Source organism: Canis lupus, chromosome 10, assembly GCF_048164855.1.
Source record: "Canis lupus baileyi chromosome 10, mCanLup2.hap1, whole genome shotgun sequence".
Classification (NCBI taxonomy): Eukaryota; Metazoa; Chordata; class Mammalia; order Carnivora; family Canidae; genus Canis; species Canis lupus.
Genome location: NC_132847.1, coordinates 42068366 through 42096137, shown reverse-complemented (window position 1 = coordinate 42096137; position 27772 = coordinate 42068366). Strand labels below are relative to the sequence as shown.

The 27772-nt window shown below is 39.4% G+C and overlaps 1 long non-coding RNA gene across 1 annotated transcript; it reads right to left on the bottom strand.

Moving 5' to 3' along the window:
• LOC140640936 (uncharacterized) lies at positions 1-22684 on the bottom strand. The gene is made up of 7 exons (XR_012037536.1): positions 22118-22684; positions 19243-19334; positions 16828-16878; positions 15603-15644; positions 14934-14960; positions 13237-13367; positions 1-338 (listed from the first exon to the last, which is right to left on the bottom strand). It is a non-coding gene; the product is annotated as an uncharacterized lncRNA (long non-coding RNA).
• Between the last annotated feature and the right edge of the window lie 5088 nt (positions 22685-27772).

Below are 27772 nucleotides of genomic sequence, written 5' to 3'. Positions count from 1 at the left end.
GTTTAACACAATATCCTACACATGACCCATCTTCAATAAAATTAGAAGGAGAAATGGAAACTGTTAGCAGCTTTAGAGTGTTTAGAGTCTTAAGAGTTGACAGCACATGCAGGAACTGAGAATAGGCTGGTGTGATGGTACTTGTAATCCTAAAAGCAATGGCATTCTTCAAACACAGAGAGTACATCAAGCTCTGTCTTAAGCATTTAACATGAATCAGCAAAGAACTGAGGCCTAGAGGGCTATATTAGCTGCCTCAGATTGAAGGGGGTAAATCTGTTCCAAACCTTGGCAGCCTGGCTTCAGCACTGGTACTCTCCATCACTCTGATTTTCTACCTAAAGAGGAAAAGAGGAGTATCATGAGTATGAACAAGGTGATCAGAATTAAACAGGGGCTAGGAGACCAAAGACATATTTCACACATTCCACAATTCTGGTTTTTGTTGGAAGGAAAAAAAACAACTAACAAAAATCTCAATATACATAAACCTATTGGAAGGACTCTGACATACAAGTTTGTGATAAAGCACAATTAGCTAGAACAAAGCCTTGAAAACCATCCCAAATATCTAAACAAGCATTTTACCCAGAAAGAGTCATTCTTGATTGAAACAAGGACAAACAACATACCTAAAGGAAGGAAAGCCACTATGGGCCATGCAATAGAAAATGTAAACTAAGGCAAGGACATTCACAGCTTTGTTTCCACTTAACTGATTGTTGGTCCTTCATAGGAGATAGTTCAAATCTATCACAATTCTAAAATTGAAATGTGCATCACCATCCAAAGACACTACAAAGTTTTGTTTATTATTAAGAAGTAATAAACAGATAGTGGAAAAGACCACAAGAAAGTAGCAAGACTCTGAAATGTTGTACAAAAACAAGTCTTCCACAGATATAAAAATTCAGAGATGTAGAATCTGTGCAACCAGAGGTGATCCATATCCTGGCTCTCTCTGAGGAAGGAGTGACACTATGAATGGGCTACCATGACCAGCTGGAGCTTGCCAGGTTGAGCCTTAGTGCTACTTCTTTCTAGTACTGCCTGTTCTCTGGACTGTCTCTTTCAAAGGAGGAATAACTGGGAGATTTTGCAATATTTAGAAAACCAAGGAGGCAGATTTCCTCTGAGATGTCTCAAGGACAGAAGCAACTTCAGATTCCTCCAGGTTTCAAATATTGACCAGGTTCCAAAGGAAAGTGCTGTCCCAGCTATCCGAGAAATGCTACAGCAGGTCCTCAACACTTTCAGCCTCAGTGTCTCCCAATCTCCATGGAATGAAAGCATGTAGAGAAACTCCTAAGTGGACTTTATCAGCAAACAGAGAAGACAGAGGCATGCCTGGAGCAAGGAACTGGGCAGAAGGATCATTCCTCCTCTCAGAGGGAGGATTGCAGACTCAGAATAAAGAATTATTTCCAAGGGATCCATGACTATTTGCAAGACCAAAAGTATAGTAACTGTACCTGGGATGTCATCCATGTAGAAAACCAAAGGTGTTTTTTGTTCATGGAGCAGCTTACCAGAAGACTTCAGGACCAATAGGTCATTCACGTAACTAATTTGGAGCTGATTGCTAGTATCATTTTTTTTAATTTTATTTTTTATTTTTTTTATTTTTATTTATTTTTTAGTATCATTTTAGATATCTCCTCAAACCAGTGTGATATTTCTAAGCAACTTTTTCTTTCTTCTTTCTATGACTTAGGGTAATCTTGTCAGTCAATTTTCTGGATTGATAATTTTATCAATTACTCTTGGGGTGCCTGGATGACTCAATTGGTTAAGCATCTGCCTTGGGCTCAGGTCATGATCCTCCCTGCTCAGCAGGGAGTCTGCTTCTCCCTCTCTCTCTGTCCATCCTCCCCAGTTGTGCTCTCTCTCTCAAATAAATAAATAAAATCTTATCATTTGCAAATATTCATTTAATGGATTAGCTTATTAAAATCAACTAAATATTTATTATTAAAATAGTAATATATTTGATGATTCTATGTAAAACATTATTTTAAAATTAAATGATTCTTTTATTTCATTTTTACCATCAAATCTTCTAAATTCAGTGTTCTTATAACTGTGCAAAGGATCATCTTCAGACTGCTTCATTTAACAGAGAAAATAGTCATGTTAAACTATCTTTAAGATCATTTCACAATGCCGAAGGAAAGAATGTCTTGATAGTAGGACTATCAGCCAACAAAGAAGATTGTGGCAGCGATGAAAAATGTGGCAATTTCGATTCTCAGTAAGTCCTAAACTTGAGCAAGAGCAGAACATGTCTTGCACCCTAGCCATCATCCCAATCTTGAGCATGCCTATCTTATATTTTGGATGTCAAATGTGATTTTGTAAGAGAATGAGGACAAAGAAAAGCATGGGAAAAGTGATGGTAGTGGCTAAGAAAAAATGAGGGAAGGGAAGAAAGGTGGAGCAGGAATTTCTGAGATGCCCTCTTACTGTGTCTCTGCACATTGACAAATGTGTAAAGCCCCCGAGGATGGTTGCTTCCCTTTCTTAGACTTCTTGTCTTCCACTTAAGCCCATCGGTGATAATTATCAATCATTGATGTCTATTAAATCAGTGTCATCTTCAAGTTTATGTGAAACATGGGGCCACATTCTCAATATCACGATTCATGCAGGGAAACTTGGACTCAGACATATAGAGAGGCATGTTCACATGGAGGCAGAGACTGGAGTAATGCATCTGTAAGTTAATGGAATAGCAAGCTTTGCTAGGGGCCACCAGAAGCTAGGAAGACGGCAAGGAAGGATCCTCCCTTATAGTCTTCAGAGAGAAGATAGTCCTGCCAACAACTTGATTTTGTATTTTTCACCCCCAGAACTGGAAGGGAATACATTGCTTTTGTTTTAAGCCACCTAGCTTGTGATACATTGTTTTGGCAGCCCTAGGAAGCCAATACTGTCACCTTGGTCCACTCTGCTCAGTGTCCACACATTGACCCAACTCATCATGTAGCCAGTGGTGGCCTCTCACTGATCATAAACTTCTCCTGCAGTACCATGCTCTCCCACATTCCCACAATCAGTTTTCTATGTGTTCATCTCTCTCACTACACTGATAGAGAATATGCATCATTCTTACCTTGGTTTTGAGTGGAGAGAAAAACAGTCTCAGAAAAGCCCACTAATCAGAGATGGTACCCATGGGAGTAATCAACTGGTTTTTGTGGTCTCTTAGTGCTTCCACCTTTCAAATGTTCCTGTTGCTAAGTTAAGAGTTAACACCTCTCCTGTGTGCACATCAAAAGTCGTGTGCTGCCTCAGAAACAGCTTGTGGCACTTCTTAAAGGCTCTGAAAGCTTTTGTTTATTTGTCAGTGTGTTTAATAGAGAATATATGCCATATATAGATTTATAGGATTTAAGATTCAGTGTTTTTTTTAAAGATTTATTTATTTATTTGAGAGAGAGAGAGAATTGAGTAGTAGAAGCAGAGGGAGAAGCAGATTCCCTGCTGAGCAAGAAGCCTGATGCAGAGCTCAATCACAGGACCCTGAGATCATGTCCTGAATTGAAAGCAGATGCTCAACCAACTAAGCCACATAGGCACTTCTACAGGATTTAAGATTTAGACTATAATATAATTCAGCAGTAAAATAAAAGTAACGTTAATTTGATCTTTTAAAAAATATTATTTCAGAAGACATTTACAAATTCTATACACAATGCCTTGGGATCCATATCTTCGAAACTAATTTTCAAAGAAATACAAATGTAGTCAGAGCAACAGTTGGAAATGTCTTTGGTTATTAGATTAAAAAAATCATTGACAATATGTTAAAAGTTGTTTTTTAAGAACTAAGAGCTAATTAAAATCCTAGGGGCATGTGCCTAAATATACATGTTTCTAAGTTTCAAAACCAAGGACTGATGATCACAACAGAGGCAGAGTGAGGAAGAATGAGCACATGACTTGGGTCAGAAAATCCAGCTCACAGAGCAACTGGGTGGCTCAGTTGGTTGAGTGTCTAACTCTTGATTTCTACTCAAGTCATGATCTCAGGGTCATGAGTTTGAACTCTAGGTTGGGCTCTGCACTTGCAGGGTCTGCTTGAGATTCACTTCCTCTTCCTCTGCCTCTTCCCCCACTCTCACACTCTCTCTAAATAAATAAATACATACATACAATCTTTTTCAAAAAATCCAGCTTTCAGTAAGTACCAAGTCTTGACCACCGTTTACTATGTGACTGGACAGTCACAATCCCTCTGAGGCTCATTTGCCTTGAGCCTAAAGACCTTATCAATATTATCTACCCTTCCTACCCATGAGCGAGATTAAATGGGATATCATATATAAAAATACTTTACCATATACAAACATATGGTAAAAATATCATATACAGAAATATAAAAATATGTTGAATATAATGTGAATCTTAAAACCCCTACAAAAAAATACATATTTAAGCCAATTCAAAAAATTATTTTTGTATTATTTACCTGTAGATTTTTTTAAACCATAATAAAACCTAACCAACTTAAACATATTTATTTAAGAACCAATAAGTTTATTTTTTTTTAAGATTTTATTTATTTATTTATTTATTTATTTATTTATTTATTTATTTATGAGACACAGAGAGAGAGGCAGAGACACAGGTAGAAGGAGAAGCCGACTCCCTGCAGGGAGCCTTATGTGGGATTCAATTCCAGGACCCTGGGATCACACCCTGAGCAGAAGGCAGATGCTCAACCACTAAGCCACCCAGGCATCCCCCAATAAGTTTATTTCAAGAGGGACAATCTTCATCCCATTATAGCTTCCATCAGGTTGAGGTGATACTTACTTGTTACACAGAGTTAACATGTCAATTCTTATTAATTAGTAGCAAAAATATCTTAGCACCAAAATGGATGTATCACACTTTGCAAATTATGTATTTTAATTAAAAATTTATTGAATTTCAGCTATAATAGTGTGCCAGGCACTGTGCCAAGTGTGTGTGTGTCTGCATGCACACATGGGCACACACACACTCACACACACACACACCCCAAACAAAATCAAATTTATTCCCCACCACAATGCTGAGTAGTTAGAACTATTACTTTATAGATGAGGAAACTAGAGTGTAAAGCGATGAGTTCCTTACCTAAAAGGTATCTCTGGTAGTAACTGCAACTCAACTATTGTATTCATATTATTTTTGAAATGATATTTAACATACTTTAGACAATATATTGTTGTAGTTATCATTTTAAAGATTTTTCTCTTCCCTCATTAACATTATCTTGGTGGCTAATAGGATAAGTGTCCAACTCTTGATTTCTCCTCAGTTTGTGATCTTGGGTTGTGAGATCAAGCCCCGTGTGGGGCTCTGTGCTCAGTGCAGAATCTGCTTGAGATTCTGTCTCCATCTCACAATAAATAAAAATCTCCTCCTTTGCTTGTGTGCACTCTCTCCTTCTCTCAATAAATAAAATCTTTAAAAAAAATCATCATCTTTTAAAATACACTCTAACATTGTGGGGATTATATCCACCTTCAGCAATACCCAAACAGCACTATTGTGGATATTTTCCCAGATACAACAAAGGGTAAGTCCAACCAGCATAAGCCCTCCTGGATGCTGATAGACCTCAGGGAGCTAAGCTTACACACCCCTGCCTGCACTCCTGCCTCCCCACAGGTGGGGACAGTGAGATCACAAACACTTCAAAGATGAAATCAATCACATTCGGGTATAGCTGTCAAATCACCAAAGTAAAAAATGCTAAATATCTAATCACCAAAGATCTCACCACAGTATGTTTTTGGAAAAGTTAATAGTTTTCCCATCGGAATATTTCTGATGCTCAAAGGAATTTTTGAACATGTTTCCTCTCTGAGAGAGAAGGAGCCTTAGTTCAGAAAGAACAGAGATGAGAATGTGAGGATCCTTCCCTCTCCTGCTCAAGATAGTATCCTAGCTCCATTTATTAAATAAATTTAATCACTTTGTCTTCACAGCACTCTTACCCGTGGGTCTTAAAATGTGCATAGTCTCCCAAATGTGGAGAAAAACTTCCCTTGATAATGATATTCAGGATTTTCCTGGAATAGGATTCTTTACCAACCCCAAGGAATTGTTATGGGGTTACCTGCCAATATTCTTAATGATAGCTATTTCAAAGAACATTGAACACGTTTCAGGGGGAGCTACTCCTCTCTTGGCATCATGCCAGGTTGGGGGTGGGGTGGGGAGCCAGTACAAAGATTCCAGGGCTCAGAAAGCTCAAAGTATGAAGAAGAGGTATGCACACAAATCACTCTAGGACATGGTCAGTGTAAAGCCTGAAATGAGAAAGAAGATACAGAGAGGGGGAAATCTCTTTAGGCTAGAGGCAGAGGACATCAGTGGACCACAGAGAGCTTAAAGAGCAAGAAGTGGTTAATAACGCCAAGGGAAGGAGAAAGCCCAGGAAGATAGGGTCCAAAGGCAGGCCAAGTTGGCTGTGAATGGAAGGGGAGAGATAAGGCAACACCTGGAGTGAAAGCACAGTCCAGGAAGAGGAGTATATTAGTTGTGTCTTTATGTGCCTTGAGGGTGATAGATTCAATTTCTTTAATATGACAGCTGCCCAGAAAATGGGATGGTGATGGATGGGTATCTGAACAGCTTCAGATGTAATTAAATTAAGTTGTAGGGGAAAACACATCCTCTGGAGCACAGGCTGGAATTTAAGATTAGTGTAAAGACTAGCCAGTGTTCTGTTTGTTTAGTAGATAGCACCTTCTAGAATTCTGAAGCACATTCTTAAATTCAGCATCTAAAAAGCAATTTTGTGTGTAAAGGTAGTTTTTAAATCCCTAGAATTGGCCTGAGTTGAAATCTTAGCTTGGTGGCATGCTGGCAGCGTTAATTCCCGGTAAGTTACTTAAGTTATCTACATTCCAGTTTCCTCATCTGTAACATGGAGATATTAATACTCTATCCATCATAGCTTTGCTGGAGGAACAAGGGAGTTAACTCACATTCAGAATAGAGTGTTCAGAATAGAGACTAGCAATTCAACCATCAATATATATAGCTATCCTTATGATTATTCTACTTATTAATATAATGATTTGATCTTGTTTTGGTTATAGTTCTCATAAACATAAGGCAGTTTCTTTACTTCATTTTACATATGAAGCAAAATGTGTGAATGATTTGCTTTAAGGCTTCCTCCTAGCCAGAATTAGAACAAAGCTCCCAAACCTTCACTCATACACACCTTAGTCTCTGTTTAATATGAACAAATCTTTACACCAAGGGCTTCAAGACAGTCTGAAATTATTTTATACAGAACTGAAGTAATAAACATACGTGTGTATGTGTATATTAAGTCTTCTACATATCACATCTGCACTGAGTCATAAGTTTCACAAAAGTTAGATAAAATCTAATTGCATTACAGCAAAAAATAATAACAGTAGAAGTAAGAAATATTGAAATGTAGTGAAACATCCAAACTGATATTCATAATCAGCCCTACACTCTATGTGGGCTTAAGAGGGCTATGGTAAGAGTATGAACAAAACTGCAAAAATAGTACCAAGGTTCTATGCAAGAAACACACCAGTGAAGCCATTGTCATGATTTTTCACTTACAGAAGAGTCACAACACACCTGTCCATCCTTGAAACACCAGCCCTTAGCACCTTGTATGGCACAAAGTTGGCCCATGACACACACCAGTTTGTTGAATTGAATGGGAAGGTAAGCCAAAGAGTTGAAAATACTCTAAACTCCGCTTTGAAAATTGGCAGAAGTATTATATATCCACTGAATACAGAAAGCAAGTGGAAATATTCAACAGATTGATAATCTGTAGCCACAGAGGAGATAATTCTAAACAGTAGATAAAAACAAAAATCAGTTTTATTAAGTATTGGGAGACACTAAATAATTGCAATTTGAGGAGTAGATTTCTTTTTCATACTGTACATAAACTAAAATAAGACAGCAACAACTTCAGTTTCCCAAGGTCAGCTGAGACACAAAAGGAAGGGAGAATGCAGAGGAAAAGGAATAACACTCATGTGGAGGTAGATGCTAAGCAAAATATGGTAGCGATTCATTCCTTCATTGATTCATTCATATATGCCAGCTCCCCTCATTCCAAGAGCTCTTAAAGGAGTCAGTGTGGACAGCATAATATAATAAGCTTTATCTGTAACTGTGACTAAGTGTTTGGTAAAGGGTTACATTATATTTAAAGTTTGACTTTGAAAGTCAGGAAAATAGGGACTCCTGGGTGGCTCAGTGGTTGGGTGCCTGCCTTTGGCTCAGGGCGTGATCCTGGAGTCCTGGGATCAAGTCCTGCATCGGGCTCCCTGCGTGGAGCCTGCTTCTTCTCCCTCTGCCTGTGTCTCTGCCTCTCTCTGTGTCTCATGAATAGATAATTTTTTTAAAAAGTCAGGGAAATAGATGTTATATTTTACAACAATTTCTATCAAAAATCTTTACTTTTTCTTTTAAATTCCTGTGATGGAAGATTAAGTTGTTAGTAATGTAAAAAACTAGCCTGTATAGCTGATTCTGATTCTGCCCATGATGAAATCATTAGTATCCCACCACAAACCATCAGAAACTCAACAAAATACATCAATCAATTGTTTTCAGCACTGGACAAGAGACAATGTGCAGCTATGATTCTTAAGAGAACAGGCAGGGGTCCTTGGGAGGCTCAGTCGGGTAAGCTGTTAAGCGTTTGCCTTCAGCTCAGGTCTTGATCCCAGGGTCCTGGAATTGAGCCCCACCTCAGGCTCCCTGCTCAGCAGGGAACCTGTTTCTCTCTCTCCCTCTGCCTGCTGCTTATCCCCACCCCTGCCTCCTGCTTGTGCTCCCCCTCTCTGTCAGATAAATAAATAAAACTTTTTTAAAAACAAGCAAAATGAAGTACACATTCACACTTGTTTTTTGCCTCAAGGCACTCCCCAAATTGTGGTACCAGGAAGTAAATCCCAGAGAGTAGTAGTCTTGCTGGGCAGAGAAAAAGAGATCGGAGTTTGAGGCTGCCTGAAGTGGTTGGGAGCTGTCCTATAAAAAACTGGAAGAGAAAAGAGTGCCTGGGTGGCTCAGTCAATTAGGTGTCTGCCTTCAACTCAGGTTGTGATCCCAGGGTCCTGGGATCGAGTTCCTCATTGTGGGGGGGAGGTCCCTGCTCAGCAGGGAGTCTGCTTCTCCCTCTCTCTCAGCCTCTCCTCCTGCTCATGCTTTCTCTCTCAAATAAATAAAATCTTTAAAAAAAAAAATTGGAAGGGCAAGAGAGCTATGTGCAGAGATAGAGGTCCAAATGTTTGCAGAGGCATCTCCTTGTGCATTTTGCCAGGGCAAGGGTCTGCAATACCTGGCTGTCAACAGCTACTGAATGCTGTACACCACACAGAAATTCCAGACCTTTTCCAACAGAGGAGGATTTTGGAGTTCCAACCACCTAGAGTAGAAAGACCTCACTAAATACCATGGTTATTTAGCTGAGACCCAAGAAAGGTCATGCCCTAGAAGGGCTATTCTAACCCTCCAGTCATGACTATTTCAGACCTTGAAATACAAAGATAAAGTCTTAAAAGCAATAATAAAGAAAAGATGCACAACATACAGGAAACAATAAGAATTACTGATGGCATCTCACCAAAACAATGTAAGCCAGAAGGCCACAAAAGGATATTTTTTAAGTACCAAAAGTAAACAAATAGCAATAACAACCTATTAACCAAGGATTCTCTATATAGAAAAACATCTTTTAGAAATAAGGTGAAGGGAGGCTGGGTAGTGTAGTTGGTTAAACATTCAACTCTTGATTTTGGCTCAAGTCATGACCTCAGGGTCATGGGATCAATCCCCATGTTGGGCTCCACACTCAGCATGGAATCAGCTTGAGATTCTCTCTCCTTCTCCCTCTACCCCTCTCACTGCACATACAATCTCTCTTTCTCTAAAATAAATAAATCTTCAAAAAATAAAAATGAGGTGAAATAAAGAAAAAACAGAGAATTCATTACTATAAGGCCTATATTACAGGAAATAGTTTTTAAAGTTCTTAAGGATAAAGAGAAATAGTATTAGATGACAATAAGAATCTATGTGAGGAAATAAAGAATCACAAAAATGGTAAATATATAGTAAATACAAAGGCCTTTCCTCATCTTAAATTTATTTAGAAGAGAATTGACTCCCTAATATACACACACACACAACTTATTGTGGGAGTTATCATGTATGTAGAAGTAAAATGTATGACAGAAAGAAATAGCAGAAATAATAAGAGAGGGAATAATCCCGTTTTAAGTTTCTTACAACACATGTGATGTGATATAATATGAATCCAATGTAGATTATCATAGGTTAAGGATATATATGATAATTCTTAAGCAACCACTAAAATATAAACAAAAATAGAGCCAAAAAGGTAATACAGGAGATGAAATGAAATCCCCAAAAGTACTTGGTAATTCCAAAAATGTCAGGCAAGGAGAAAAAAAGATTAAGCAGGGCAATTAGAAAAGGCAAAAGATGGCAGGTATTAACCCAACCATTAGCAATAATTGCATTAAGTGTAAACTAAATAATTAAAAGGCAAAGATTGTCGGACTGGGTAATAAAGCAAGACCCAACTATATGCTGCTTACAAAAGACACGTTTTATTTTTTTTAAAGATTTTATTTATTTATTCATGAGAGACACAGAGAGAGAGAGAGAGGCAGAGACACAGGCAGAGGGAGAAGTAGGCTCCCTGTAGGGAGCCTGATGTGGGACTTGATCCCAAGATTTCGGGATCATGCCCTGAGCCAAAGGGCAGACCTCAACCACTGAGTCGCCCAGGTGTCCCAAGACACACTTTAAATATAAATTAAAAAATAGGCTAAAAGGAAAAGCATGGAAAAGGAGATACCAAGCAGACACTTATAAGTGATAAAGCTAATGTAACTGTATTACTATCAAAGTAGATTTCAAGCTTAACAAAATATTAGCAAATGAATCTATTAATAAGGATGATATATCATGACTTAGTGTGGGGTTTAGCCCAGTATAAGGTTAGTTCATCACATTAACAAATATAGTTTCAATCTGTTGGCATTGTTTTGATACCTTCAGCCACACAAAAACATTTTCTATAATCCTGACTGAACAGCTCTTCTAACACCTAGGTTGTCCAAATCATCTTCTAAATTTTACAACTTGTTTTTATGGCTTTTTTCTTTACGTTTAATTTTTTAATCCACTTGGAATTTACATTTTTATGTGGTATGTGATAGAGTTTCATCTTTTTTTCCCTCTGGATAGATTAACCAGGTGTGCCAGCCATTTAGTAAATATGTGATCCTTTTCCCACTGAGTTGAAATTTCAACTTTGTCAAACATTGAGTTCCTAAATATGTTAAAATCCATTTCTGGGACCTTCATTGTTTTCCCTTGTTTTGTCATTTGTTCTTCTACCAATATAGTGTTTTATGATGTATTTTATTGCCGGGTAATGCAAATCCTTCTCAATATTCCTCTTTTTTAATTACTTTCTTGGCTATTCTTAAATATTTCTCTGTATGGGCTTTAAGAGTATTTTATTCAATAAAAAAAAATCTCCTTAGGATTCTAATTGGAATTACCTTTCATTTATTGATCAATTTGGGAAAATTTTAATTTGGGGGCTATTAAGGATTCTATCTAAAAACATGGTCTGTTTCTCCATTTGTTTCATTTTTTAAATATCCTACAATAAGATTTTATAGCTTCCTTCTTAAGAATCTGTATCTTTCTTCTTTATTTCTAGATATCTTTACTTTTGTTACTATTATGAATGGATTTATAATCTTGTCTTCTTTTTTTTTTTTTTTTAAATTCTGCCTCCCTCCCTCCTCCTCTCTTGTCTTCTTTTTAATTGATTATTGTTTTTATAGAGAAAGGATTTGTAAATCTTTTTAAAATTAAGGCTCCTTTCTGGCCTCTTGGAAATGTGGGATGAGATCAGCCAGCCCTAGAAAGGCAAGCCTAGCTCACAGGATCATCAGGATGAATCAGGACCAGTCCCAAATTTTGTTGTAAATCTCTGCCTCCTGGTGGCTCCCTTACCTAGCTACTCTCTGATTTGAGTGCTTCTGCAGTTTTTTTCTGTTCTTCCTTGGCTGAATTCTATTTGCCCTCTATCCAGTGCCACCCCTGCCCCTAAAGCAAGTCTCAGGTGTTGGGGGCCAGCACATGACTGGATTTGTCCTCTCTTACAGGAAGGCTAACAGACACCACCCAAGCAGTCTCAAGCTATATGGGATAAGACTTTTATACCAGCAATATAAAAGAACTAACCATCTTCACAATGGCCTTAAAAGTAACATATGCAGTAAAGATTATTCTTAATGAATAATCATTATGAATTTTAAGAGTGGCCATTTCAATGTGGTTATATTGGGCTAATAAACTTTATAAATTAACAGACTAAATCTCAATGCAGGGTTAGCCTCAGCAATGACGTGAAGTAATTTTCTTTATCTTCCCTTGACCCTGGTACCTAATGTGCTAATAATACAATTTAGCCATCTTGTTTTCCCCTACTGCTGCACCCTAAAAAGACCCAATCCTTGCCTACGCTTAATACCCTTAGCTGGAGACAAGGAAATCAGATTTTTCTGTCTGCACAATAGGCCAACATGGCCTAGAACACCTGTCTCCACTTCCTGCTTCTGTCCAGCCAATCCTTATTTAGAGAACCAACCGTTTCGTACCTGGGTTTAACCTTGGCTTTTTGACCCGGCCCCTATCAGGCCCTCCTCACTTCTGAATCTGCCTCTGTTCCTCCCCACAGTGGTCTCCATCCTAACCATCCACTTCTTTTCTTTTTTTTTTCCTCAAAGATTTTTATTTATTTATTCATGAGAAATACAGAAAGGCAGAGACATGGGCAGAGAGAGAAGCAGGCTCCCTGCAGGGACCCTGATGAGGGACTTGATCTCAAGACTCCTGGATCACGACCTGAACCAAAGGCAGATGCTCAACCACCGAGCCACCTAAGTGCGCCCATCTACTTATTTTCTATGACTCCTTCCCAATTCAGAACATGTGCTGAACATTCTTGCCGGAGTTCTAGCTCCTGAATTTTATTTCATTCATTTCAAAATTCCTTTGTCTACCAGAGCTGATCCTTCTCCAACCATCACAACCACTGCCACCCCTGCACTCCAACACATACACCTGTTCCATCTTCCATAAGTTTCTACCAAATTTGACAGGCTGTATCCAGGGCTCTACCTTTAAACTGCTGGAAGAAGTCATCTGCTGGGCTTGCAGAACCCTGGCCTCATTCTTATCTGAAGCTTGACGGTGATCTCATTTGATCCTCACATGAGAAGCAGGCTAGGGTCTGCAATATGACTTTCGCTCTAGAAACAAAGGAGATGAGTTTCAGAGACATTACTACTTGTCCAGTATCACACAGAAGTAATCTAGACTTAAACACTGGTCTTCAGACTGAAAACTTCTTGTTTCCTGAAACTGTTTCTTCCTGTCTCTAAGCATACTTTAAAAAAAAAAAAAAAAAGCAGCCATTTGAAAATACCTTGAGGTTGGAGACCATAGCTTTTTGTCTCTAAATTCATTCTCTCTCTCAAATATCTTAATAAGGGCCCACTTAGCACAAGGTCATGCAAAAATATTTTTGATAAGCACACAATAAATCTGTGGAAAGTATATACAAACAGCAGAATGAAAATATAAACCAATGCATGAATAAGGAAGTAAGAACATTAACATCGCTTACAGCCGATGGCTTTTCTAGAAACAGTTTTTACAGAGAACACATATTTGAGATATGGAATAAATCATGGGTTTATAGAATATTAGAACCAGATCATAAAGATCTTTATGGTCTTTTTATCTAATTCCCTTCAAATGACAGAATTTCAACATTGAGAAGGCAATAGGGAGTAAAGCAATCTGAGGTGTAAGCCCTTTTTCTTTGTTCATCAGAAACCGATTATGCAAGGAAAGAATCTTTTCGTCATTTTTCTTTTGGGACTAGCATTTCCTACCATTATTCAGCTATGTAAATGCACAATATGAGCTATCTTCGTCTATTTAAACAGCCACTGTAATTCAATAACTTTTAGGTAAGTTGATATTTAAGTGCTTAGATTGTTTCTTTTAACTTTATTCCTTTTGTTTTGGACTTTCCTTATTCAAAAAGTGATTACAAAAGACATTGCTGGTTTTTCTTCTTCACTTTCTGTATATCATACAGTCTTAAATTCTTAAAGCCTAATCCATTTTTAAAATCTTTTACCTTAGAACACCAAAAAGCAATCGTGCCTTCAAAAGTGATTTAAATGCTAATGATTATAATGTTATTTAATGAGATCAATATAGAAGTGATCTTTTTGAAACTATTTATATCTGCAGCCCAAATAATATTTTCATCATTGCAAAATTAAATCTTATCTCAAAAATTATCATACTAAGTTGGTTTTCTGTGGGTGACTCCTCTAGTTTATAAAGTGAATTGATCTAAGAAAAGCAATTCTCAGTAATCACAGACAATGGCACGGAGCAAGAATGTATAGAAATGAAAACTGTATGTGAATTTAAATAAAACCTGAACTGTAAATAACAGTTTTGAAATATACTAATGTGATTTTCTCTTTTGCATTTCTTTGTATGTGACCTTCTTCCTAGCCTGCCAGAGGCATTCTTTTGCCTCAGGAGATTTGGGCTGGTTGTAGTAAGACTGCCAAGGTATAGAACGAGTCTCAGCCTTTATCTATCAAAGTGGCCTTTCCAGTTCCTAGTGAGGCTATGGTTTTGAGAGCCACACTTTGTCAGGAGGAAAAAGAATTCCTAAATTCCCCAAGGCTCCTTTCATGATAGCAAAACTTGGAGAGCTATGGATTGAGTTTTACAATAAGCCACAGGGAAAGAAAATTTAGTATATATGTCGGTTAGTGAAGACATACCTGTCTCGGGAATTAGCAGGGAGATTCCTAGGATAGGGGGAAAGAGAGATTCTTTTAAAAGGAAGCTATAGTACGAAAATATCTAGAGCCAAAGCCCATTTCTTTCTCTGCCTCCCACCCCCAACTTCTTGTCCCAGGTATAAACCAAATCACAAAGCAGGGCAGGGACTTGGGGAGGACAGGAGGTTGCAAAATAAGGAGCTGCTTCCTTTCAGGCAGGCAATGCTGACAGGGTGTATCTGCTTAAAGTCTGCACCCTAAGGGCTGACTAGCCTCATCAAGTCCCCACTCTACTACAAAGATGGTCGTAGAAATATCCTGAGTGACATAGAAGAATCAGAGCCATTGGCGTAGTACCCTAGTTTCTCAGACAGATGCTGGAAAGCCTGTAGGCTCTGAGAGCAGCATCACATTCAGCCCAGTGCTGTGTCCAGCATGATGTGGGAAAGATAGGGAGATGCCTACATCATGAGCCTGAAATAATGTGACTGATTCCTCACAGCTTACTCCAAAAGTTTCCACATGACCCCTGTGAAAGTTAATAGAAGGAAAATCCCAGAAGGAAATCTCAATGAGGATGGAGTTGGGAGGCTGGCAGGGGTACACTCATGCCTTACCATTTGCAAACATAAAGGACAAGACATATCTTGCAGATGGGTATGAACTTACCATCCCAGCAGGGGGAAGAAAGGCTGCCCTCTTCCCTGGCACCTGCCCAGCCAATGAGAGACATTCACAATTTAGCCAATGAAACTCCCAGTTTACTCCAATGGACTTTATGTTTCTAACAGCTTTCCCAACATCCCCCTGTCCTCTATAAAAGAGCCTTCCTTTCCTTGGTTGGAGGCAGTCCCCTATATAGTTTTGCTGTAGCTTGCTCTGCTTGGGCTGCAATTCTCTGCCATTCTCCAAAAAACCTCACTTTGCAGGTAAGATAACCGGCAATTTTATCTTTTTATTTTTTATTTTTTGGCAATTTCATTTTTTAAGGTTAACATCACTCAGTGATTGGAAGTGGGATCTAGAGAAGACCCCCAACAACTCTGAGGCTGGTGAGCAAACAGGTGTGAGTACCAGCAGAGCCCTTGGGCTCACTGCTTTCTGTTCTACCCTGCCATCTGAGGGTCATATTTCTCCTGGATTTTGGGCAGCTCTCTCTCCAGGCCTTATCTGGGATGTGTTTTAAGGCCTTGGGGTTTTCTTTCTCTGAGGATATTGGTTTGGCCTTCAGACTGACTCCTTTTCAGAACCAGACTATTTCTGTCAGAACTGCTGGTCTTTGGTCTGATTTCTTTGGAACTGGATTGTTCCTCTAGGAACTGGGCTGGCCTTTGGCCTGATTCCTTCTGGAACCAGGCTGCTCCTGGTGCAACTCTCCTGTTTAGGAAGTTTTCTCTTTGCTGTAGAGAAAATCCTCTAAGAGGAGCACCTGGGTGGCTCAGTGGTTGAGTGTCTGCCTTTGGCTTAGGTCATGATCCTGAGGTTCTGGGATTGAGTCCTGCATTAGGCTCCTCGCATGGAGCCTGCTTCTCCCTCTGCCTATGTCTCTGGCCACCCCCTCTCTCTGTCTCTCATGAATAAATAAATAAAATCTTAAAAAAAAAACAAAACCTCTAAGAAATGGGATTCCAGTCATCAAAATGCTTGGAGGGTACCCTTGCCCCAAATCGCCCAACTAGACTCTGGCCAGTTTTATGTTGAAAAGCTATGGCTCCCCAGTGTGCATATTTATAATCAAGTGGACTGATTTAACCAAAAGTAATCTAGAGCTTCAGTGGCCTTTAAGGGGAATTTTGATCTTCCCAAACTTGTTTTACTCAAGATTAAATTAGAAAGCCATGGCTCCCAAACCAACAACCCCAAACCTGAATGGGATGCCTATCTGAAAAGGTACCTTGAGGCTTCCAGATGTTTTGAGGATCCTAAGTTTGCCTCTGCAAAATACCTGCAGCAAACAATTGAAGGGAGTCAAAATGGTTCCTGAGGACTTTTTCCCCATCTCCCATCTTCTTTGTCCTCAGGCATGTGGCAGCCGACTTGTGCTCAGCGCCCCACCCCAGCACCATGCTATTTTCTTCTCTTTGCCAAACTTCCCATCTCCTCCATTTCTCACCCTACTTGTTCTTGAAAGTATGAAAACCTGCCTCCTTAAAATTAAGTCTGCTGAGGATCTAAACAAAACTCAAGTTTCTTATGTTACCCAGGCTAAGGCTGAATTGTGAGCCATAGTTAATGAGTTTCCTAAAATGACTGACGACTCCTGTAAGTTTGCTGAAGAGTTTAATCTAGTTATTCCAATTTACCAACCTGATTTCTCAGATTTATATCAGTTAGCCCACAAGCTTATTGATGAGGACCAGACTAAACATTGGATGAAACTAGCCAGAAGGGAACATTCTGAAGGAAATTTAGAGAAACTCCTGACTTTTTTTTTTTTTTCTTTTTTGGTAAGTAACCTCTACCTTCAACATGGAGCTTGAACTGAGGACCCTGAGATCAAGAGTTGCACTATTTACCAGCTGAGCCAGCCAGGTGCCCCCAAGCCCCTAACTTTTTTAAAAAATTGGATGGATGGATGGATGGATGGATGGATGGATGGATGGATGGAGGAAGGTGAGGGAGAAAGAGACAGAATCTTAAGCAGCCTTCACACCCAGCATAGAGCCCGAGTCGGGGCTTGATCACCCAACCCTAAGATCATGACCTAAGCTGATATCAAGAGCTGGATGTTTAACTGGGATGAGCTACCCTGGCACCCAACCAAACCCTTAACTTTTGACAAGATGGTGGAGCACTGGCTGGAAAGCTCCACCAAGAAATTACAATAGCTTTTCCCATGCCTGCTGATTGGAACAAAATTCAGGCTTGCACACAAAAGCCTGATGAATTTGTTCATGACTGTTACAGTCAACTCCAAATAGTCTTTGAAGAATATTCTGGTCTTTAGATGTTGAGTCCATCCAGGTAGCATTTAACTCTAAGATTATTAATTGGTTGAACTGGGATATTTCTCTTTTAGCTAGGACCAGAATGGAATGGGAAATTACCATTCCAGATTTAGTTAATTTGGCAAACCAGCTCACTTACAACCTAGATAAGTCACCTAAAAGAAAGACTGCTAGGGGTTCCTGGGTGGCTCGGCCAGTTAAGCATCCTGCTCTTGATTTTGGCTCAGGTCATGATCTCAGAGTATGAGATCAAGCCCCTGGTCTGGCTCCAAGCCCAAAGATCTCTCTCCCTCTGCCACTACACTCTCCCCCCTCCTCTCTAAAAGAAACAAAACCCCACTAAAATTGTCAATTTTCAACTCCACCAAATGAAGGCCCCTAAATAAAACGAAAATCTCTTCATTTCTGCTGTTATTGCAAAGATTCAGGGCATTGAAAAAACAAACTGTCACAAATTTAAGTGCTCCATGCTCAGAGAAACCAGTCTCCAGATTGGGAATGAATCTCCCTCTGTCCATGTTGACACCAGAGCTCCACTCTCGATGCTGAACCCCAATGCTGTAAATCAGCCCCTGCTCAAAGTACCAAAACAGTTCAGATGTTGGAGGTCCTCTAATCAACTTCTATGGGTTCCTGTCTCTGAACCTACTCCCTTTTGTCTAAGCCCTTTGAGAAATACACACTCTTCTCCTTAGTTCCTCTGGCCCTATTCATTCAATGACCCGACATTTCTTAGAAAAGTATCTTGCCTGAATTTCTCCCAAAAGGGGGAAATAATTCTAGATTTTGATGGAAATAATCAAAATAGCCAACCAGGGGAATTCAACGACACTTTGACATCTTTTATTCATTTTTATTGGATCAGCTACCATCCTGTTTATGAACAAAATCCTCACCTGATATTGGCAGATTCCACAGTGCACTTCCCATCAAGATTCAAATAGATCCCTCAAAACCTCTTCTATAATTAACATGCTATTAATAATAAGGTGCTTGAAGGCATCAAGCCGGTAATAGAAGATTAAAAGTGTTAGGGCCTCATTTTCTCCTGCACTAGTCCCCCCTACTACTAGTGTACCCATGAGAAAACTCAGTGGCTGACAGTGGAGGTCTGTCCAGCACCTCTAAGCAATAAATAACATTGTTATCTCTTGGCACTGTGTTGTTCTCATCCCCCATACACTAGGGACATCCATTTGTACTGAAAGTAAATATTTCACTGTAAGTAACCTATGCAGTGCCTGTTTTAGTATTCCAGTTGATCAGGATAGTCCATTTGCTTTCAGGTGGGAGGAAGGGAAATACACTTAGAGAGTAATGCCCCAGGGTCTCACTGAGAGTCCTTCTTATTTTTCACAAACCTTAAAGGCTGATTTGGATGATAGATGATTGTCTGCAGATTCTTCTAGTTACAATACACAGATGAGTTGCTTCCTTGCCCTCCTTCTCAAACCTGTTCACAGGAAGATAGCATCTACTCGTTAAAACTTTTGGCTTTAAAGGGACATAAAGTTTCCAAAGAAAATTTATTTGCTCAAACCCAGGTTTAATACTTGGGGTATCTAATCTCAAATCAAGGTCTATATTTGGATCCAGATGAAACCCCTCATGACCGCTTAATGCTGACAAGTTACCTTTTGAATACCCATGACAATGTACAGGAAACTCCTTAAACATATGCAGATTTTCCATGGTTTACTGGTGGTTCTTATTTAAAGGATAAAATTGGAAAATATCATGCTGGATATGCTCTTGAAACTCCTTTTGAAGTCACCGAAACAGTGCCTTTACATTTGGTCACTTTAGCCATAGAGACTGAATTCTATACCATTACTTGACTTTAGCCAAGGCTAAAACCACAGACATCCATACTGATAGCTGGTAGACCTTTGGGGTAACTCATGACATTGGAATATTATGGAAACAATGAAATGTCCTTCCCTCTGATGGGAATGAAATTTAAAATGGCTTCTATGTCCAAAATTTATTAGATGCTTTGCTTTTTGTCTAATGCTTTGGCTATTACAGTCCCTGGGCATTCCAGATTCAACTCCCAGAGTAATCTACTTCACTAATATTTCTGCAAAAAGTGCTGCTCTCAAGGAAACCAGTAGCCAGATCCCTATTTGGATTCTTTGGATCCCTGGTCCAAAGGGATTGCTCTCCCAGCATCATTTGGAAAAATGGACAAAAGACATCCAGCAATTGGCCCCAGAGAGAGAAAAGCAATACGGAAATCTAATCATTGTTGGCTCAATAAAAAGAAAATACTGGTTTGGGCCAAATAACAATCTGCCCTTGACAATAAAAATCTAAAATTCCCAATTCTTACCACTGTATCTGCGTTAAACTATCAGACTATTGACAAAATCATGGCAATAATGAGCCAATATTGGTGGTGAGAAATTAATGAGACTCCAAAAATTGCCTACCTCACTTGTCCCACCTGTCCAAAGTATATTCCAAGGAAACGTATTTATACACATGGATCATACACCTTCTCCCTCTCATGGATAAATGTTTTAGTCTTGGTTTATATGTTTTCTCACTAGATCCAAACTTTCTCCTGTAGACAAGCCAATGCTGCTTCTGTCAGAAAAGATTAGCTCTATCTGGGAACCCATTTTACTAGTCAGGTGGTTTGATAAGCCTTTGCTATTTGACCAGTTTTAGAATACTTCCCTTGTACATACCATCCTCAATCCTCAGGGTTAGTCACATGTACTAAAGGGCACTATTGAGACTCAGTTGGCAAAATCTGTAGAGACCCTCCAAATACCTTGGCCAAAAGCATTGCCATTGGTCTTCTAAATCACAGATATATCCCTTGGGAACTCATAGACTCTTGGCCTTTGAGAGAGTCACAGGTTGTCTAATACACTTGGCCCCTGCCTTCTTTGGCTCATGGTTGATAAAAGGAAATATAATTCAATAGCATAAAGGCCTAATATTGCTTCTATTAAAAATAACCACGCTTTGACAGAGCAATCTTCTGGGAGATGATGACCTTAAGGATCACATCTTGCAACCTAGAGACTTCTGTTGAGAAAGACACCTCCAGAGAAACTCTTCTACCTCACTGGAAAGACTTGTATCAGAAACTGCTAACTAACCCTTGTGCCATCAAACTCCAGGGTATAGACTCTTAGATTCATCTGACATATTTAAATGAAGCACCAAACCCTGGCTGGACTCACATACCATCTGGTGGCCTGAAAGGAAAGATTTCCTGGAATTGAAGCAGATGTCATCTGATGAGACTCTTTCCCAAGATGTCTGGGCCAGGCCTGTACACCTTTTTCTTACTGTTGCTTTCTCTCTTTTCTGGAAAGACAATGCCCCTGCCTGCATTTCTCAAGCCCTTGTAAGAGGAAGGAACCTCTTATTTTGTTTATGGCCTTTTGGAAACAGCCTCATCATGATCCCAGGACAGTTTAATTTTTCATTTGCTTTTTTTGAAGGGTTAGAAGGTTCAGAACTCACAAAGGTCTTCTTTAATCTAAACTATTAACTGGCTTTGGATTCTTATCCAGATTGATGTCCTCTGAATGTATAAACTTACAGGCTGTATTATCCATAACACATTTAGTTACAAACATCTTTTGAGATGTCATCTCTTGAGAAGACAATACTGCATTCAAATGTCTTTGAAATTTTGCTTTTTTTGCAAAAAGTTCATCAGCTATTGTTTCATGTTTATACTTGCACCATATCTTCCCAAACATACTTGCTTAATTCTTTCAGTGGGCTCTTGGAGTATTCACTGTTTTGCTTTCATAGTTACTTTAAGTGGATACTTCCAGAAGGCACACATGTCTTCGGAGTTGCCTTGAATAGGGAAAAGCTCTCTCCCCTAAGTCAGGATAAGTGTCAATAAATATTTCAGTTGGCTACTTGCAGACCTGGTGGCCTGGTCTAGAACCATGTGATAATTTGGAATTGCTGTTACTTCTGTTTTGTATGATTAAGTTTTGTATTTTGTTGCCTACAAAACTTGTTAAAAATTATGTACCCAATAAGGTGATGCTGGCTCAATGCTTTGGGATGATGTTGAGAAGGTATGAACTTTAGGTGGGAGTACCTGAGAGTTTCTTCCTCCTAACCATCCTTGTTAACTCAGATGTGGCCTTACATCTTCTAATTGCTATGCACTTTCCCCTGAAAATAGGACATGACACCCAGGAAAGGTCCTTCCTGGCACTGAGGGACAAAACCACTAAATATGGAAAAACTTACTGTCAATCCACAATGCTTTCGAAGATCTTGATCAAAAGGGGGAATGTGAAAATTAATCATGGAAATCTCATTTAGAATGGAGTTGGGAAGTTAGCAGGGGAAATTCTCTCTCGTGCTCTACCACTCATTGCCAGTAGCAACCCCAGCAGGAAGACACAGACTTTGCATATGAATATTACTCTACTATCCCAGCAGAAGGAAGAAAGTCTTTATTCCTGCCCTGGCAATAGTCCAGCCAATGAGATCGGTCACAACTCAGCCAATGAGAAGCCACTATATTTCAAACTCCCAGTTTCCTCCAATGGACTTTTTGTTTATAACAGCCTTTCCTCTATAAAAGAGCTCCCCACTTTCCTCTATAAAAGAGCATTTACCCTTGTTTGGCAAACTTGCCTATTGTTTCACCTTCGCTTGCTTTTTGCAGATTATAGTTCTATGCTATTCCAAATAAGCCCACTTTTTTGCTGGTAAACTAACTGGCACTGTTCTTTTTTAATGTTAACACCCTTCAGGAGGGTAGGAAATCAAGAGGGAAGGGAAGGACCAGCAGAGGCCTTGGAGGTAGAAAAGTAGGCTGACAAGACAAGGACAAAAAATGAGGCAACGTGGTGAGGGAATGGTCATAATCAACAACACGTGGGTTCATTTTGACGTCAAGCGATCCAGTGAGGACACTGCGCTTGCACAGGGCCCTCGAGGTTCTAAATGACAACCCAAGGACCTGTGTGTATAAGTGAGACCAGTCTTCACTGCCTAGGGATTGTGTGAACTTGCCCACTCACCAAGGTGCCCTGGGGAGAGGAATAGTAACTCAGAGACTGAAAGGAAGATTTTGAGTTGCTTTTAATAGACAAGTTTTATTTTATATTGTTTTTCCTTATACTCAATGGAGTGGAGGTTCACAAACAAGAATAAATCAGTTATTCAAAGCAAACAACCGAGGGCAGCTAGGTGGCTCAGTTGGTGGGGCGTCTGCCTTCAGCTCAGGTCATGATCCCAGGGCCCTTGGATCCAGGCCAGCATTGGGCTCCCTGCTCAGTGGAGAGCCTACTTCTCTCTCTCCTCTCCCTCTGCTACTCCCCCTACTTGTGCTCTCTCTCTCTCTCTCTCTGTCAAATAAATAAAAAATCTTAAAAACAACAACAAAAAACAAAGCAAACAATCCAAAGACTACATTTCTCATTATAAACTAGCATGTTGAATCTTGGGTTTATTGAAGTGTAACTGACATAAAATAAATGGCACAAATTTAAATGTGTAAGTTTTAAGGTAAGTTTACACCTGTGAAACAATCACCACCATCAAGTCACTGAACAGAGCCATCGTGCATACCCCTTGGGAGACCCTCTCTTCTGCCACACCCTCCCTCATCTGTCCTCAGGCAACCACTGATCTTTCTGTCACCAAAGATTAGTTTCTATTTTCTAGAATTCTATATAAATAGAATCATACAGCATGTACTCTTTTTTTTTCTTATCTGGCTTCTTATGCTCAATATAGTTATTTTGCTTCATCCATGTTGTTGATTGTATCAGTAATCAATTCCTTTTTTATTGCTGAATAGTTGTACGGACTTGCCACAACTTGTTTATCCATTCATCTGTTGATGGCCATTGGGTTGTTTCCAGTTTTTGTTTATTATAAACAAAGCTGTGTGAGAGTTCCAGGTCTACTGCATCATGACCAACACTTCATATAGTGAGTATTTTTTCATGTTATCCATCCTCATAGGTGTGCAGTGATACTGTGTTTTTAATTTGCATTTTCCTAATGACTAATGATGTTGAGTGTCTTTTCATGTTCTTGCCATCTGGGTAGCTCTTTGGTGAAGTGTGTGCTCAAATCTTTTGACTGTTTTTTTATTGGGTTGTTTGCTTTAGGTTTTACATAGACTTACATTTTGACTGTATTATTTATGATAGAGTATTTGTGAACAAATACTGAAGAATCATATGAAGCAGGTTAATATAGCATGGTGGTTAAGAATTCAAGATCTAGAGACAGACTAAAGTTCTAATCTCAGTTCCAACATTTACTAGTTGTGTTGGTCTTGGACAAGATAATTTAACTGCTCTGATCTTTTTTCCTCATCTATAAAGTTGGGTAAGAATAATTACCTTTCATAGGATTGCTCTGAGGATTAAGTGAGATATGTGGAAGAAGAGAAGGTCCATGGCATAGAAAACAAAGCTAAAAATGACTCCTGTGTAATTGAATGAGCCAATTACACATTTGAACCTATTTGCCTTGGAAGAGGACAGGAGATAGACCAATGAATGATGATGCAACAAGGCGAGTATCCCAGTCCAGAGTTTGATTATTTTTTTTTCTGTTATTTATTTTTTAAGAGAGGGAGTATGAGCCAGGGCCTGGGGTGTAGGAGGAAAAGAGAAAGATGGAGAGAGAGGATCTTAAGTAGGCTCCATGGGCATGGACCCTATTGCAGGGCTTGATCTCTGGACCCTGAGATCATGACCTGAGCCAAAAATCAAGTCAGATACTTAACCGACTAAGCCACCTGGTGCCCCAGGGTTTGATCTTTTGAATGGGGTAGTAAGGATCAACAGTTTAAAGAAGAATGGTTAAAGGTTTAGCCTAGAAGTGCAAACAATGCTTTGGAACAGCTGAAAAAGAGTCATAATAGAGGCTGAGAGTATGTACAAGCAAAGATTACAAGAGAGGACTATGACTAATGGGTAAGATTAAGTAATGGGGCAAATATGCTGAAATTTTGCACAGCAGGATGGAAAGAGCTCTCAACCCAGTTTTCACTAGCTTTTTGGTGTCTGTGAAATAAGGAGATTGGACCATATAATCACTAGGGTTTTATTTGGATACAGCAGCCTGTGAAATTTCCAGCTATGAAACTGCAAGTGGGAAGAAGGGATAGGTTGTGATTCCTGAAAATTCTAGGTGGATAAAGTAAAAAATGAAATGTAGAATTGAAAGTTATCAGAGTATAACTGGTTCCTTATAGAGCTATTTGTGGCTAATGGAAGCAAAATTGGGCTATGGGACACTTTCCCAGAATCTCTATACTCAATGAATATTGCACGAAGTAGTGACATTTAAAAATGAGCTTACGATGGAATGGGAGGGAATAAACCACAAATACAATGGATGGATGGTTAAGTGTCCAAAGTCAGGATATTCAACCTGGACTTAACTTCTCTGAAGATCATTGTGAAATAGTATACTTTATCACTTTTTGTGTATGGTTTTTATTTTTTTTTTATTTTTTTTTTTTGTGTGTATGGTTTTTAAAAAAATCTCAAGTCAGTCTGTTATTGCTGTGAAATATATTTCAAGGCTTTAATCTTCCAGTTAGTGTTCATAGTGATGAAAAGACTTTTAATCATTTGCCCAAGAAAAGCAAAACTGACATGCTCAAATAATGTTAAAATTGCTTCAAAAGACAATATATTAATTTTGAGTTACTTGAACTCTCATGGCCTCGGACATCTGTACAAGTAGATAACTGAAAGTCCATTATCCATATTTCAAAAATGCAATTCTTGCTGAAAGTTTGTTTTATTTTGGTTAGAATTTTGGGAGAAGAAAACTCATATCAGGTTTTATCCATTCATTCAAGACATTTCTGGACACCTTCAATGGCAAGCACTCTACTAGGCACTTTTATACATTTTATATGTTTTATGCATTTTCTTATTTAATCCCAATGGTTGTGTAGTTGGGAAAAAATATTTAGAGAAGTTAAAACTTGTCAAATTCTTACAGTTAGTAATAAGAATGGCCCTCTGGGAATCTGTAATCTAGTGGAATAGGCAGGTACCAAACCTAAAACAAAGTACCATCATAGACCTCTATTAGCCCAGTGTGGCTCCTTGAGGAAGCCCTGGGAAGGAATATATATATATATTAGATTTTTATTTATTTATTCATGAGGCACACACACACACACACACACATATATATATATATATATATATATATATATAGAGAGAGAGAGAGAGAGAGAGAGAGAGAGAGAGGCAGAGCATAGGCAGAGGAAGAAGCAGGCTCCCTGTAGAGAACCTGATGAGGGACTCAGTCCCAGGACCCCAGAATCATGACCTGAGCCAAAGGCAGACACACAACCACTGAGCCACCAGGTGCTGAGGGAAGGATTTTAAAGGATGCATGGAACATTGAGAGGTAAACACTGGGCTGTGAGAAGGGGAGGAGGCAGAAGAGAAATTCAGAATAGAGGAGAAAAGTTTCACAGAGGCCTGATGACCAAGAATACCATGGTGTGGCCATGGAACAGTAAGTGTTGCTGTGATTGGTGAGGGGATAGGATGGAACAAGCACATGACAGGCTGAGAGGAGAGACTGTTGCCAGAGGAACCCAGGGAGACCTCTGAGCCCTGAGGCTCTCGCCCCGCCTATCCCAGAGACATCACCAGAGGTTCTCAGTTTCATCACAAGAATTCAAGGACAGAGGAGACAGTGGTTGAGGGGTGCAAGAGAAGAGTATTAGAGAGAATACACTCTTGAGAAGTCAGAGTGGGCCAGCTCAACAGAGAGCTGTGCCCTGGGTTTGGGTTTCTACCTTATATTAATAGTTGTTCACTAAAGGATGGAGTATTTCTTTGGGTGCAGGGTTTTTTTTTGCCTTTTCTCCCTCACTTGGTCAGGGTCTCAGGCCTTCTTTGTGTGGGCCTGTCTGGTTTGATTTGGCTTCTTGTGGCTTTGTGGAATGCTGCTAGGACAGGTTGCTAACTTTCCTGATAACAGGCCTTGCCTCCCCCTTCTCTGGCCTCCAGGCAACATATCAAAACCTAACTAGCTCTGTTCACTCCAACAATATAACTGTAGCAGGCAACAAGGAACCAGCAAGGGATTCTGACCAGGGGACTAGCTGGAACAGGACTGTGTTTTAAGAATTCTTCCAGCATCTTCAACTAATGTATGGCAGTCTGGATAGAAAGAGGAGGCAGGAAGGCTGGTGGAGGCTATTTTGGTAATGCTGGGCAGAACCTGAAGAAGATCTGCCCTGGGCCCTGCCAGAGGAAAAGGAGAATTTTGCTTTCCACCCCAAATGTTCTCTTGGAAGTTCTCCTCTGCATTTATTCCTTGGAAAATGAGTAGAATTCCCTGACTGCTTGATTTGAAAAAGCTTTTTGTTCGTTCGTAGTTTGTTCTTTATCTGGCAAGTAAAAGGAAGCCTTTTTGTGTCCTTTTTCTGAGGTTCTGGGTCATAACAAATGGAAGTAGAATGCTAGAGATTAGTAAGGGATCTGGAAGGGATGGAATCAATAGAATTTGATTGGATGGGGAGACTTAATGATGACTCCAAAATTTTAAACCTGAATGACTAGAAAAATGGTGGGATCCCTATGGGAAATAAGATGGTGATTTGAGAAGAAAGACAGTATGCCAAATGGACTTAGTTGGAAGTTACAATAGCCTTTTCATGCGGAAATATCCAGAAGCTGTTGACAGGCCAGAGCTGGCATTCATTAAAAAAAAAAAAAAGCAGGGGCTGGAAATAATACAGTTGGCTGTTGTGTGCATGGAGATAAAGCCATGTGTGGTGGGTGCCTGTGTGGAGGGATAATGTGGTGGCAAATGGACAAGATGGCCCAGGGCAGAAGTTTGAGGAAATAAAGCAGGAGGGAGAGAGATTTAGAGAGAGAGAGAGAGAGAGAGAGA